Consider the following 12,658-nt stretch of genomic DNA (forward strand, 5'->3'; position numbering starts at 1 on the left):
TGTCCTTTTCAAGTGCATTTCGTAGACTCTTTGAACATCTCAGTGACAAAACCCTTCCTTTCCTCTTACCTGTTTTGATTCTGAACCCTTGGAGCTTAGTCTGCTGTACCTGCATTCTTTGTGCTTTCAGACTCTTGACAATCCCAGGCTCTAAACACAAGGGCCAGATTCTCTCTCAAACTCCATTCTGAACCGTTGCTTCGCTCTAGAACCTACAACGCTTCCTCTAGTTCTGTCAGTTATCGACCGAAGTACCCGAATCTGATAGTCAAATTGTTGTTATACTTTTTTTTTTTCTCTATTTGCGGGAGATTCTTAGGTTTGGTCACATCTCTCCATCTTTCTAGGAGCTCCGTGAAAGCCGGTGTCGTGTTCCCTAGCACTCTTTCACCGCAGGAACTAGCTACAGACGAATCATTTCTCCTCACTCTCTTTTATTTCTGCTTGCCCAGAATTTTAAGCTGATCCCTTGGCATGGTCGTGTTTCTCTCCTAGCTTCAGTAATTTTGCTCATGTCCCTAGAGCCTGCTCCGCCCCCGCCCCCGCAAGCGCGGTGCATGCCGGTCTTAGCCCCTCTGTAGGGAGAGAGGGTCCGCCATGTTCCCCGGCGGCGCCGCCGCTTGGCTCTGGTAGCCGCCGCCCCCGCCCCCAGCCCCGCCCGGCCCAGCGCCTAGCCGAGCCCCGGGCCCAGCATGGCCGCCCCGGAGCCGGCCCGGGCTGCACCGCCCCCACCCCCGCCCCCGCCGCCCCCTCCCGGGGCTGACCGCGTCGTCAAAGGTGAGAGGTGGACGAAGCCCTGGGGGCCTGGCCTGATGAGATAGCTGTGTGAGGGCGGGCGGGAGACCGTCCCCTCCGGAGCGGGCCCGGAAGGGCGGGCGAGTGACTGGCTGCCTCACTTGGGGAGTGGCCCCTGGGCGGGCCCCTGCTGGGCTGGGCTGAGTCGGTGGCGGCGGCTCCGAGGTCTCTCGCTTGCCTTCGGGCCGTTGGCAGAGGTTTCGTTCTGTAGGTCTCCTAGCCGGAGGGGTGAGGCTACTAGTCGCAGTGAGCCTCTTTCTTTTCCTGCCCGCCCTGTCAAAGCGGCCCAGAGGCCGCGATTAGCTTCCTGCACCGCGACAGCTGCACGCCTGGCTTGCCGGGGCGAACGGAGGGGCTCTGAGACCTTCAGCCACGCGGGGCTGGGCGATGAGCAGTCAGAAATCACCTCGCCTTTGGCCCACGCCTGCTCCCCAGTGACAGCCGTCCGCCCTATTCGCGCCTAGTTAATGCCAGCCGCAGGGGTTCGCACTCGGCCTTCAGGTGTCACCCCGCGCGGAAATTGGGGGAACTGTATGGGATTGGACAAGGGTGAAGGGACAAGCCAGAATTTGGGGGCCCCGGGTTTAAGTGCATAAGAGATGAAAAAAAGACAGTAAAAAAAAAAAAAAAAAAAAGATCTTCGGGGATAGGAAGAAACATTTACTAGAGCCGGCAACGCTGGTCAGAGGGCAAGAGGGGTTAGCCCTCCCGTGCATGCAAACGCCTACACACTCCCCTAGAAGAAAAAATTAAATATTTCTCAGCTGGTGCAGAATTTATGATTGTTTAACTACAACAGGTCATAACATTAATTTGAAATAGAGAAATTGAAGGCTAATTTAGAATTGCTTAAGATTTCCATGCTCTCTGGGAGAGCCCATCAACTTCAAACACTGTTGTGGAGGTGAAGAACATAATTTGAAATGATTTTTCTTTATCATATAGCTTGGTCAATAAATTGAAATCATTTTAGAATAAAGCTTTATTGTATCACATTTATTTTTGAAAGATAAATACTTCTTTTATTTGTTTTATTTATTTCATTCAACTTCTCAAACATACTGGCATAATGTTTAAACACTTGTTAGCCCAGTTTTGGAAATCTGACTAGACATGTTTCCATTAAAATATTTAAAAACAAGAAAAACTTTTTGTTTTGTGGTTTTTAATTTATCAATTCTAGCCTCCTTTAATGATAACACTAATTTGTATCTAGATTTATGTAGACAATTTTAAAAGCTTAATCGTGTATATATTCGGGCCAGGCATCAATTGAAAAAAGCTTTTATAGAATCCTTGTCCCAAGAAGTCTTGAAAAAGAGAAACAAAAAAGATTGGCAGTTCAGACATTCATGCTATTGTAAAATCTTGAAGTTTTGTTGGGTTGGGAATAGGAGACATGAGCTGCCTGTTAATTTTCTGACAGTGTACCTGTGCTGTCTGTTAATTTCCCCTGGCACTTTTCACCCTACTATTAGATGGGACAACCAATCACATTTCTGAACAGTAAGTTTATGCTATACTTAAACGCTTATGAATCTTCTTGTTTTTTGTCATTTATATGGTAATGTTTCCCTTGTACTTTAATACAGTCAAAATAAGATTCCAGACATAGGGCATATTCCTTAGGGATGGGTTGTGAATACAAGACATAGTCATATTTGCAGTTTATTGGTAGGAAATAAAAGTCATTTAGGTAAATGGGAGTTTGTTGATATAGAAAATCATAGTAGAACTCGTGGATATAAGATCCCATGTACTTAGTAGTATGCTCTTCAAGACAACTTTCATTTCTTTATGGAATTTGTTAGCTAGTTGGAATGGCGGATATGGATCACATGCTTTAGAGATAGTGTGCAATAGACTGGTTTGTGCTGCTACAGGAGTTTCTGGCTTCCTTGGAAGTTACTGGGAAATTTACCTTTCATTATAGAAATCTTTTATATTTCATTTTCAAGCTTCTTTCTTGCCTTCCTCAGTAAGTAATTGTAGTATAATGTTTCATTTGATGACAAAGAACACCAGTTTGCTGAAGCTGTATAACCACGGTGCTAATTCAACTTAAGTTTAACTTGTTACAAATCTAGATTTAAGTCTAGTATGTGCTGGTTTTGCACCATTTCGTAGTGGTAAGGTTATAGAGACCATCGTTGGCATTGAATATAAATAGTATTTTACTCCCTGAAACTTCCCCTGTTGTTTCAGATTTTATACTCTTACACTTCTAGCCAAGAGGTCTGTATTTTATGGTCACATAGATTTTGAAGGGGAATAGGTCTTCTGTGTTTCATATCTAATGCCTGAATTTCACGTTATGTGAAGTTTGAGGTCTTGGAATATGGTAGGTGATTCATGTATAAATTATCTATTCACTGAAATTATTAGTGGTAATTCCATATCCCTGATTATGTGTGATTAGGTTTCCTGGTTAAGACAGTTCTGGGCCTGCTCCAGTTTCTGGCTCTGGTCAAATTCATTTGTTTGAAAGCTGGTGGAGCCCAAGTGGTTTAGGTGAGATAGTATGCCCTCTTAACTATTTTCTGTTAAGCATTTTTCTATCTTTAGCTAAGATAGTAAGTTGGCAATAAGAAAATAGAAACAAACTAGGAAAAACAGTTAATTTTTCCTAGTGCCTTTTTGCCACATCAGCAAAATTGGTGTGTGTAATTAAAGCATAAAACCCTGAATTTATTTATATAGTTCTTCCTCCTCCCCCTGAAATTTACTTGACCTGAAATGTCCAGGTCTTTTTTCTTTTTTCCCTCAGATACTTTTAAAATGTACTTTTTGCTGTATAGATGAGGTCCCAGATTTGTAAAACTAGATTTTCCCTTGAAATTAATAAATCTATTACACTTAATGCAAAAATTCACCTTTATTGCTTACATTGCATTGTCCATTTTGTGTACATGTTTATTTTAGCACACACAGTGCTACTCACTTTCTTTTGCATTCAGCATGTTTTATTTCCTAGGTTTTATTATCCTTATCTCTTAAATTATCAGACTTTCAGATTGAACCAAAATGTGTGTGTTGTAAGTTTTTTACCTGTTAATATCTAATGGGCAGCCTTATGATTCATTTAGGTCCTGTTGCCTGCTCCTCTGCTTAAAAATCAGAGGTTGTTTGGCTAACGTGTTTTCCAGTAACTTAGCTTTAATAGGATTGCTTATTTTCATTACAGATTTTTAGATGACCCACATAGGTCTTGGAGTCACATAGCTACTTCAGGTGTGTGTGTGCATGCGCGCGCACTAATTCTAGTTCATTATGATTGCTTGTTTTTTTTTGAATAATTTTATTTGTCTATTTATGGCTGTGCTGGGTCTTTGTTGCTGTGTTTTCTTTTTTCTAGTTGGCAGAGAGCAGGGGCTACTGTCTAGTTGTAGTACGAGAGCTTCTCATTGTAGTGGCTTCTCTTGTTGCAGAGCATGGACTGTAGGGCATGTGGGCTCAATAGTTGCGGCTCCCAGGTTCTAGAGCACAGGCTCAATAGTTGTGGTGCATGGGCTTAGTTACTCCATGGCATGTGGGATATTCTCAGAAGAGGGCTTGAACAAGTGTTTCCTGCAATGAGAGACAGATTCTTTATCACTGAGTCATAGGGAAGCCCTGAAAGTGAAGTCGCTCAGTCGTGTCCGACTCTTTGCAACCCGTGGACTCTAGCCCACCAGGCTCCTCCGTCCATGGGATTCTCCAGGCAAGAATACTGGAGTGGTTGCCATTTCCTTCTCCAGGGGATCTTCCCAATCCAGGGATCGAACCCAGGTCTCCCACATTGCAGGCAGACGCTTTAACCTCTGCACCACCAGGGAAGCCCCAGTTCATTATATTTTAAAGCAACGTGAAATTAAAATTTTTTTTTTAACAAAATCTGTTTTATGGACTTAACCTATCCAAAAGAGATAATTCTTGAAAATGATTTTCCTTTTCCTTTTTACCCTAGTCAAACTGTTAAGCATACTAAATCTTCAGTACCATGTGTCCTAGGAGAAGTGTGTGTGTGTGTGTGTGTGTGACAGAGAGAGCAGTGAGAAGGAAAGAGAACACTCTGGCAACAAGTCATCTTGGAAGGAAAATGCCAAGGAGGAAATACAGCTGCTCAGTAGTGAGGCAAAAGCTTCAGGTTCCGGTGCTGTTGAATGAATTGGCAAAAGTTATAAGGAAGAGTTTGGTGAAAGAATTTTGATTTGTTAGATGAGATGTGTTTTAGTGCCAATCCTGTGATTTCATTTCAATATAAAAATGTTTACTTTTACATAGAGATGAAATAAGCTAACACTAGTTGACATTTTTATATGGTATATAAAATTTATTTTTGAAATTCAAAGTAACCAAATAGCAAATACTTATTTAATGCCTGCCATATACCTAAAAATTGTAGGGAAACAGTATAAAAGATAAAATGCAATCTTGGTCCTTGGGGAAATAGGTACTCATGAAAAGTTAATAATTTATGTCATAAGGCTGTGTGATTAATAATTGCCAGTTAAGTGGCAGACCCAGCAAGTTGAGTTCAAAGGAGACAGGGACGGGTCTAGATTTGATTGGTCTAGCAAGGGTTTGTATAGGAGGAAAGAGCTTTGAGGATGGGTAGGATTCAAATAAGCGGAAGATTGGGACCATTTATTTGTGCATCATTTATTGAGTACCTCTTTGTACCAGACATTATACTAGGCTTTAGGGATACAGAATTGAATTAGATATATTAAGTAAGATAGATTTTTCTTGGAGGCAGTCTAGTGGAGGAGACATTATTGCAAATAAATAATATAATGAATTAGGTACGACGTGCTGTTGGAGCTGTATAGAGGGAATTGACTCTTAATTGGAGAGAAAGCTTCACTGAAAGGATTATACTTTGAGGGGAGCCTTACAGGATGAGTAGAATTTCTCCAGATATTAAGGTGGGGCTGGGAAGGAGAAGGAAATGGCAACCCACTCCAGTGTTCTTGCCTGGAGAATCCCAGGGACGGGGGAGCCTGGTGGGCTGCCGTCTATGGGGTTGTACAGAGTTGGACACGACTGAAGCGACTTAGCAGAGAAGGAGAAAATATTTTCTTTCTTTTTTTTTTTTTTTTTAGAAAATATTTTCTAGTAGCAAAAACAGCAGTATAAAGGCATGGAGTTTGAAAAAAGCAAGTTCTTGGCAAGAAGTAGCAGATGAAGTTGAAAAAGTTTTTTTGGACACCAAGTTGAGGACCTGAAACTTAGGGAGTATAGCCTCTGGATGGTTAAGAACATTGGATGATTAAGACTGCCTGGGTTTGAATTAAGACTGCCTAGTTCTGCCTTAATCGTTTCACTGAGGACAAGATGCTGAGTATCCCCAGCCCTCAATTTTCTCATCTGGAAAATACAGTTAATAAAGTTATGGGATTTTTGAAGGATTAACAGAGACAATTCATGAAAATTTGTACCATAGTGCCTGGCCTGACACATTATTGAAAGTTTTAAAGTAGAGGGATGACCCAATGTTTTGGTTTTTGAAAGGTAACAGATATTGTTGATAAGTGATTACTGATTAAAATAGAAGAGACTAAAATCAGGGTGTCAGAAGGTTAATGGAGTAGTCCAAGTGTAAAATGACCATGGCATGGATGAATTATGAGAATGAGAAAAATCAAATATGACACAAATCCTGAGTAATATTAGAAAGTAGATATACAGGAGCAATGACTGGGTGTGGGAATGAAACAGGTAGAAGAGCAAACTTTTTTAAGAAAACAGTAATGAAACTTATTTTGCTTCAGTGATAGTTTAAATTGAGCAGTTGTAGTTAGAGGCAGAGATTGGAGTGATAGGTAAGAGACTGGGGATGGTTAAGAAGGACTTTGAAAAATAAGTTTCAGACTTTTGTCTCCTTTATTCATTAGTCCTTTTTTGACTAAACAGGAAAGGGTAGAAAAGAAACTAGGGTGGAAGCCAGCCCAGTATTTTGAGTAGATTTGTTTAGCTGTGCCTTGTACAGTAAAGGGGGAGGAAAAGTAGAGCTTAGATTTTTCTGGTACACAAGTGATAAGAACTTGAACCAGCATTGCAGCCATGGAGATAGAAAATAGAGAAAATTTAAAATAGAACTAGAGTCCAGAAAGAGATCAGTGACTTCAAAAGTTTAAATCTGAGTGACAGAGAATGATGATATCATAACAAAAATAAGCCAGGAAGGAGAAACTAATATTTGAGGGAAGGGTATTGTGTTCAGAGAACCACCACAAATTAAAAGGAATTCAAGGGATACCTAGAAATTTTGAAGATAGTGCTGTAGGATTTATTGAACCTTTCCATAAAGCATGTGGCTAATGCATGCTTCTGCCCCTGGCAGCTGGGTGGGTTATACCATTTTTCCTGATCAGGAGACTTTTGATGACTCTTAGTCAGAAGAGCATTGTTGTCGTGTTGGTATAAGACAAGTGGTACTGGAGTAGCATTCTGAAGACCTCAGTTTCAATCATGACTCTACCCCTTACTAGTTGAAACACCTTGAGAGAGCCATTAACTTGTCTGAACCTGTTATCCTCTCTGTGAAACTGAGATAAAATTGCCCTACCAAACTCATAGGATGTCTCTCAGAATCATAGGATTGTGTATATGAAAGCATTTTCTAAACTGTAAACAAAACACTAGAAATATATTGTCATTGCTATATAAATTAGCATACTGCTGCTGCTGCTAAGTCGCTTCAGCCGGGTCCGACTCTGTGCGACCCCATAGACGGCAGCCCACCAGGCTCCCCGGTCCCTGGGATTCTCCAGGCAAGAACACTGGAGTGGGTTGCCATTTCCTTCTCCAATGCATGAAACTGAAAAGTGAAAGTGAAGTCGCTCAGTCGTGTCTGACTCTTAGCGACCTCATGGACTGCAGCCTACCAGGCTCCTCCATCCATGGGATTTTCCAGGCAAGAGTACTGGAGTGGGGTGCCATTGCCTTCTCCAAAATTAGTGTAAAGTAATTTAAAAACTGTAACTAATGTTTCATTAATTCAGTAAATGTTCATTAGTACCTATGTTCTAATCACTAGCTATATAGCGATGAAAGACAGCTTGCTCCCTTTTAAGGAGCTCGTAAGCTTGAGGGGGAAGCAAGGTAGTTATAGTGCAGCTGATAGGTAACCTAGCCAAAGAACAGGAACATTTTCAAGAATTGGAACACTGATAGGAAGTTTAAGGACAAAGAGAAATTAGAAAAAATGTGGAAATAGTGTACCTATAAATAATAGGGAATGCAATGTACAGAGGTTTTTTTGAGTGATGTAGTTTTAAAAATGAAAATAACATCTGGAGTATAGTATGGGTCTGGAATATGAGTTAGTGGCAAAAAGATGAGGGTTGGAAATGTAGGCAAGGGTCAGATTAGAAGGGATCTTATATGACATGTTAAAGTACAGAATTTGGATTTTATGTGATGCATCCAGTCTTGCAACAGGTGGATGTTGAGATCTGAATTTTAAAAAGAGTATTCTGAGTTATTGTGAAACCTGGGCAAAATTGAAAAGATTTTTGTAATTTTAGGGGAAAAAAGTCCTTATTCAGTGTCTTAGGACCAAAGAGATGAAACCAGATCAGAGAATTATCTAGGACCTATTTATTGGCTGTGTTAGGGAGAGGAAGCAAAAGACTTTTAGGATAATTTCCAGATAAACAACTATATTGGTGATAGTTCCAAGGGAAAGTTCATGCATTAAGTTTTGGCTGTGTTAAGTTTAAGATACTTATGGAGCATCCAAGTGGAGATATTTAATAGTTTAATAAAGATTTGGAGTTTAGTGGCACAGTCTGGACTCTGTTTGGGAGTCCACAAAATACAGATTTTGGTTGAAGCTGTAGTTATGAATGAGAGGAGTATAATATGAAGGCCAAGGACAGAATCCTCAGCCACACTGTCATAGGATTAAGAAAAGGACTAGAAGTTCATGAGATAGGCTAATCAGGCATGACCAGAGAGTTAAGGGAAAAACCAGGTGAGTGATTTCAAGAACCCGAGATAGAGAGTTATAAAGTGAAGGAATAGAGCAGAAGCCAGATAAATGTGGGTTGAGGAAAGAAGACACAAAGTGAAAAGATGAAGGTATCCACTGTAGATTACTCTTTGAAGAAGCTTAGTTGTAAAATATGGGATATATATGGCAGAAACAGGGATGAGGAGTAAGGGATTGTTTTTAAGATCACAGAGAATTGGGTACAGTCTTCCCTTGGTATCTGTGGGGATTTGATTCCAGGATACCCCTCCCTCTTCCAAAATCAGTGCATTCTCAAATCCCTTATATAAAATGGTGTAATATTTGGATATAGCCTCTCTGTATCCTCTCATTTACTTCAAATCATCTCTAAATTACTTGTAATAAAACAATGTAAATGCTATGTAAATAGTTGCTAGAGAGGCAAATTCAGTATTCTCTTTTTGAAATTTTATTTGAAAAATATTTTTCTTTTTAAAATATTTTCTATCTGTGGTTGGTTGAATCCTCACATGCCACCCTGTCATTTTGTAGCGCTGGCTGTATGTTTATCTCCTCAAAGGGAAGGCCCTGTGGAGAGTTGGAGGCAGGAAACACAGAATAGGGGCAAGGGTGGGTGGGAAGGGTGACTGAAGTGAAGATGTTGGGGGTGGGGTGGCATTCAAAGCACAGTAGAATGTTTAGTATTGGGTGGGAGGAATCCTCTTTCTTGAGATAGGAAGAAATGTAAAGATGGATACTGGTATAGATGTAGATGGAGAGGAGCAGAAAAATGACATTTGGTCTGAAGTTCTCAGTTTTCTCTGAAAAAGGTGCAAAGTTGATTATTGAGTAAAAGAGAAATTAAGTTTAGGGTTCAAGGAAGAGGTGACCATTTGAAATCTCCACTGAGGAGAATGGGAGAGAGCACAGACAAGGATGTTTAATTGGATAGCTGGCAAGGGCCAGTAACCAACAAAGTTGCAGACCATTAATTTGTATAAGCACTGAATTGTTCTGATGATTTTTTACTTAATGTCCAACTTTAGAAACTAGCTCATCCAAGAATTGGAGTTTTAGAAGTACAAAAGAACAAAACAGTTCAGGATGTTTTGTTTAAAAAGTGGGTGGTTGATGGAATAGCTTCAAAATTACAGGAAGCAAAGGTTTCCAGAAGTAGTTGATTAGGGGAGGTGTCCAGGTTCTTGATATAATTGGAGAACAAATAGAGAAAAGGGAGTGAGTCTGAAAGCATTAGAGATTTTGGTCATGGAGTAAGAGATTGGAGTTCAGGATCTCAGAGGTAGAGCAGAAATTATGGGCAAGGCTGAGAAAGTTTAAGTGGCGTGGAGGTCAGAACCTCTCATTTCTTGGGTTTACATAGGTCATCCTCAGAGACATTGATGATGATGGTGCTTAGAGAGGAGAAGGCTTTTGAACTAGGAACCCGAGTTTCATGTAAGAGTTGACCAGAAGTATAGTAGATGGCTAGGACAAGAATAAACTAGCCAGAAGACATGAACCTCAAAGGAGGCAGCATTTTCTTCTTCACCGGAGTGATGATGTTAGATGTGGAAATGGGGAGCTAAAAGACTGTAGCCTTTTCTGCTCAGAGTGGTGGGAATTCTGGAGGCTGAATGAAGAGGATTGGGAGGAAGGGGAACAGCCTGAGGATGTTCTTGTTCAGTCGCTGAGTCCTGTCTGACTCTGCGACCCTGTGAACAGCCGCATGCCAGGCTTCCCTGTCCTTCACTGTCTCCCAGAGTTCACTCTTACTCATGGTGTGAATAAAAGAAATACAGAGAAAAAATTCAAGAGGAACTTATTTTGGACAGTTGCGAGTAATGGCAGTGATGAAAAGCACAGACATCTGAATGCTTCTTTGGAGTAGAGTTTTCAGGTGCCGCAGGCTGTGCCCCACATAGTGTTGGAGGCCTCATTGGGCTGATAGTTTGCAGTCTTTGCTTAGGGTTGGGCAACAGGGAAAAGCTCCTCTGTTTATTGACCATTCTCATTGTATGTACATAAATTTATGTGCTGGTTTTTCCCTATCTAAAACTTAGAAGAGTTGGAAAACGGGAATAGTTGGCTGAAGACGAATTAGAAATGTAAAAAAACAATTAAAAACCTAAAATTAGATGGAAATGCTTTAAAAGTACCTTAGGAGTTGCAAAATGGTAGTCTTAATTTCTCAGTTAATAACAAATTCAACCCTCTATTGACCAGCAGTGTCAGTTATTAATTTCCTATTAGGCCAAATTCTATTTGGTCAGTTTTCTTTTGCTTAGTTAGATCACCTGCTATGGCTCCTTTTTCCACCTGCCAAAGAGCACAATGCCTTTTTGCCTCTTATTTTCTTATTTACTGATATATTAAAACATTTTTCCAAAACTTTCTACTCTCCCGTTTCAATGTTGTATTTAGTTTTCATCTGCTTTTACCTATGGTGACATTTCTTCACCCCTCTACCTGCCCATTCCTTAAAAGGTATTGCAGCTGTTGTTGAGATTTAAAAGTATGCCTTGAATTGAAAAAGAAATGGAAAACATAGGTCTGGGGGCAGTGTATACTTTTTTCCCCCAAATGAATGGGACAGTCTGACTCTTGGTTAAAGAGGAGCAGTACCTCAGTGTGATTTGCAGTGGGACATCACAGTGTGCATGAAAACATGCAGTACCACAGGTGACTGGCTGATGGAGGGGAAGGTTCCCACATAGGTTTTTAGGAAGTTCTGTATTTTGAACAAAGTTCAGCTATTAGTGGAATTATGTTGTTAATTATTAGGAGTTATGTTCTGCGTAATCTGGAATGCAACATCTTAAACAATATCTCTTTCCCTGAGTAGAGGAGAAATTCTCTTGGCTTGATGAGAAAAATATCCCAGTTTGAGCTCAGAAATTTTTATGTAAGAGATATTTAAACTTTTCATTTTCATAATGTCCCAAAAGTAACTTTTGATTTATTTAGTAATTGTTAGTTTCTGTAGCTTTTAAACAGTTGATTTACTGATGGTGGCAAATTTGGTTATAGCATATAGTATGCTGCTGCTGCTGCTAAGTCACTTCAGTCGTGTCCAACTCTGTGCGACACCATGGACAACAGCCCACCAGGCTCCCTCATCCCTGGGATTCTCCAGGCAAGAACACGAGTGGGTTGCCATTTCCTTCTCCAATGCATGAAAGTGAAAAGTGAAAGTGAAGCTGCTCGGTTGTGTCCAACTCCTAGGTACCCCATGGACTGCAGCCCACTAGGCTCCTGGGTCGGTGGGATTTTCCCAGGATTTTTCCAGGCAGGAGTACTGGAGTGGGTTGCCATTGCCTTCTCCAATAGCATATAGTATAATAGTCTGTTTAATCTTTGGTTGAAGAAAAACATACGTTAATAAAGGTTTTTTATTTTTTTAGAATCTGACATAGCTATATTTGGGTGGCCCCATGGACTGTATCTTGCCTGGAAAGTCCCGTGGATGGAGGAGCCTGGTGGGCTGCAGTCCATGGGGTCATTAAGAGTCAACACGACTGAGCGACTTCACTTTCACTTTTCACTTTCATGCATTGGAGAAGGAGATGGCAACCCACTCCAGTGTTCTTGCTGGGAGAATCCCAGGGATGGGGGAGCCTGGTGGGCTGCCATCTCTGGGGTCGCACAGAGTCGGACACGACTGAAGCAACTTAGCAGCAGCAGCAGCATGGACTGTAGCCCACCAGGCTCCTCTTTCCATGGGGATTCTCCAGGCAAGACATAACTGGAATGGGTTGTCATGCACTCCTCCAGGGGATCTTCGCAACCCAGGGATCGAACCCAGGTCTCCCGCATTGCAGGTGGATTCTTTACCATCTGAGCCACCAGGGAAGCCCTGTTTGGGGGAGCAAAATGTACTTTAATGCCTTGTTCTAGATGCAGTAAAAAAATAATGGAAATAAATGT

The 12,658-nt window shown here is 41.1% G+C and overlaps 1 protein-coding gene across 9 annotated transcripts in view; it reads left to right on the plus strand.

The window, feature by feature from the left end:
* Window positions 1-720: 720 nt before the first annotated feature.
* Window positions 721-12,658, plus strand: part of PPP3CB (protein phosphatase 3 catalytic subunit beta) — a 47,419-nt gene continuing 35,481 nt past the window's right edge. For 4 of the 9 annotated variants that reach the window (XM_040242448.1, XM_040242449.1, XM_040242450.1 and 1 more), the window contains exon 1: window positions 723-777. The gene's annotated coding sequence lies outside the window, so the exon portion shown is untranslated. Of the gene's footprint in view, window positions 778-12,658 lie in introns of all 9 variants that reach the window. The other 5 variants (XM_040242452.1, XM_040242453.1, XM_040242454.1 and 2 more) reach the window with 2 other exon arrangements.

The sequence above is a fragment of the Oryx dammah genome, unplaced genomic scaffold, assembly GCF_014754425.2.
Source record: "Oryx dammah isolate SB20612 unplaced genomic scaffold, SCBI_Odam_1.1 HiC_scaffold_6, whole genome shotgun sequence".
Classification (NCBI taxonomy): Eukaryota; Metazoa; Chordata; class Mammalia; order Artiodactyla; family Bovidae; genus Oryx; species Oryx dammah.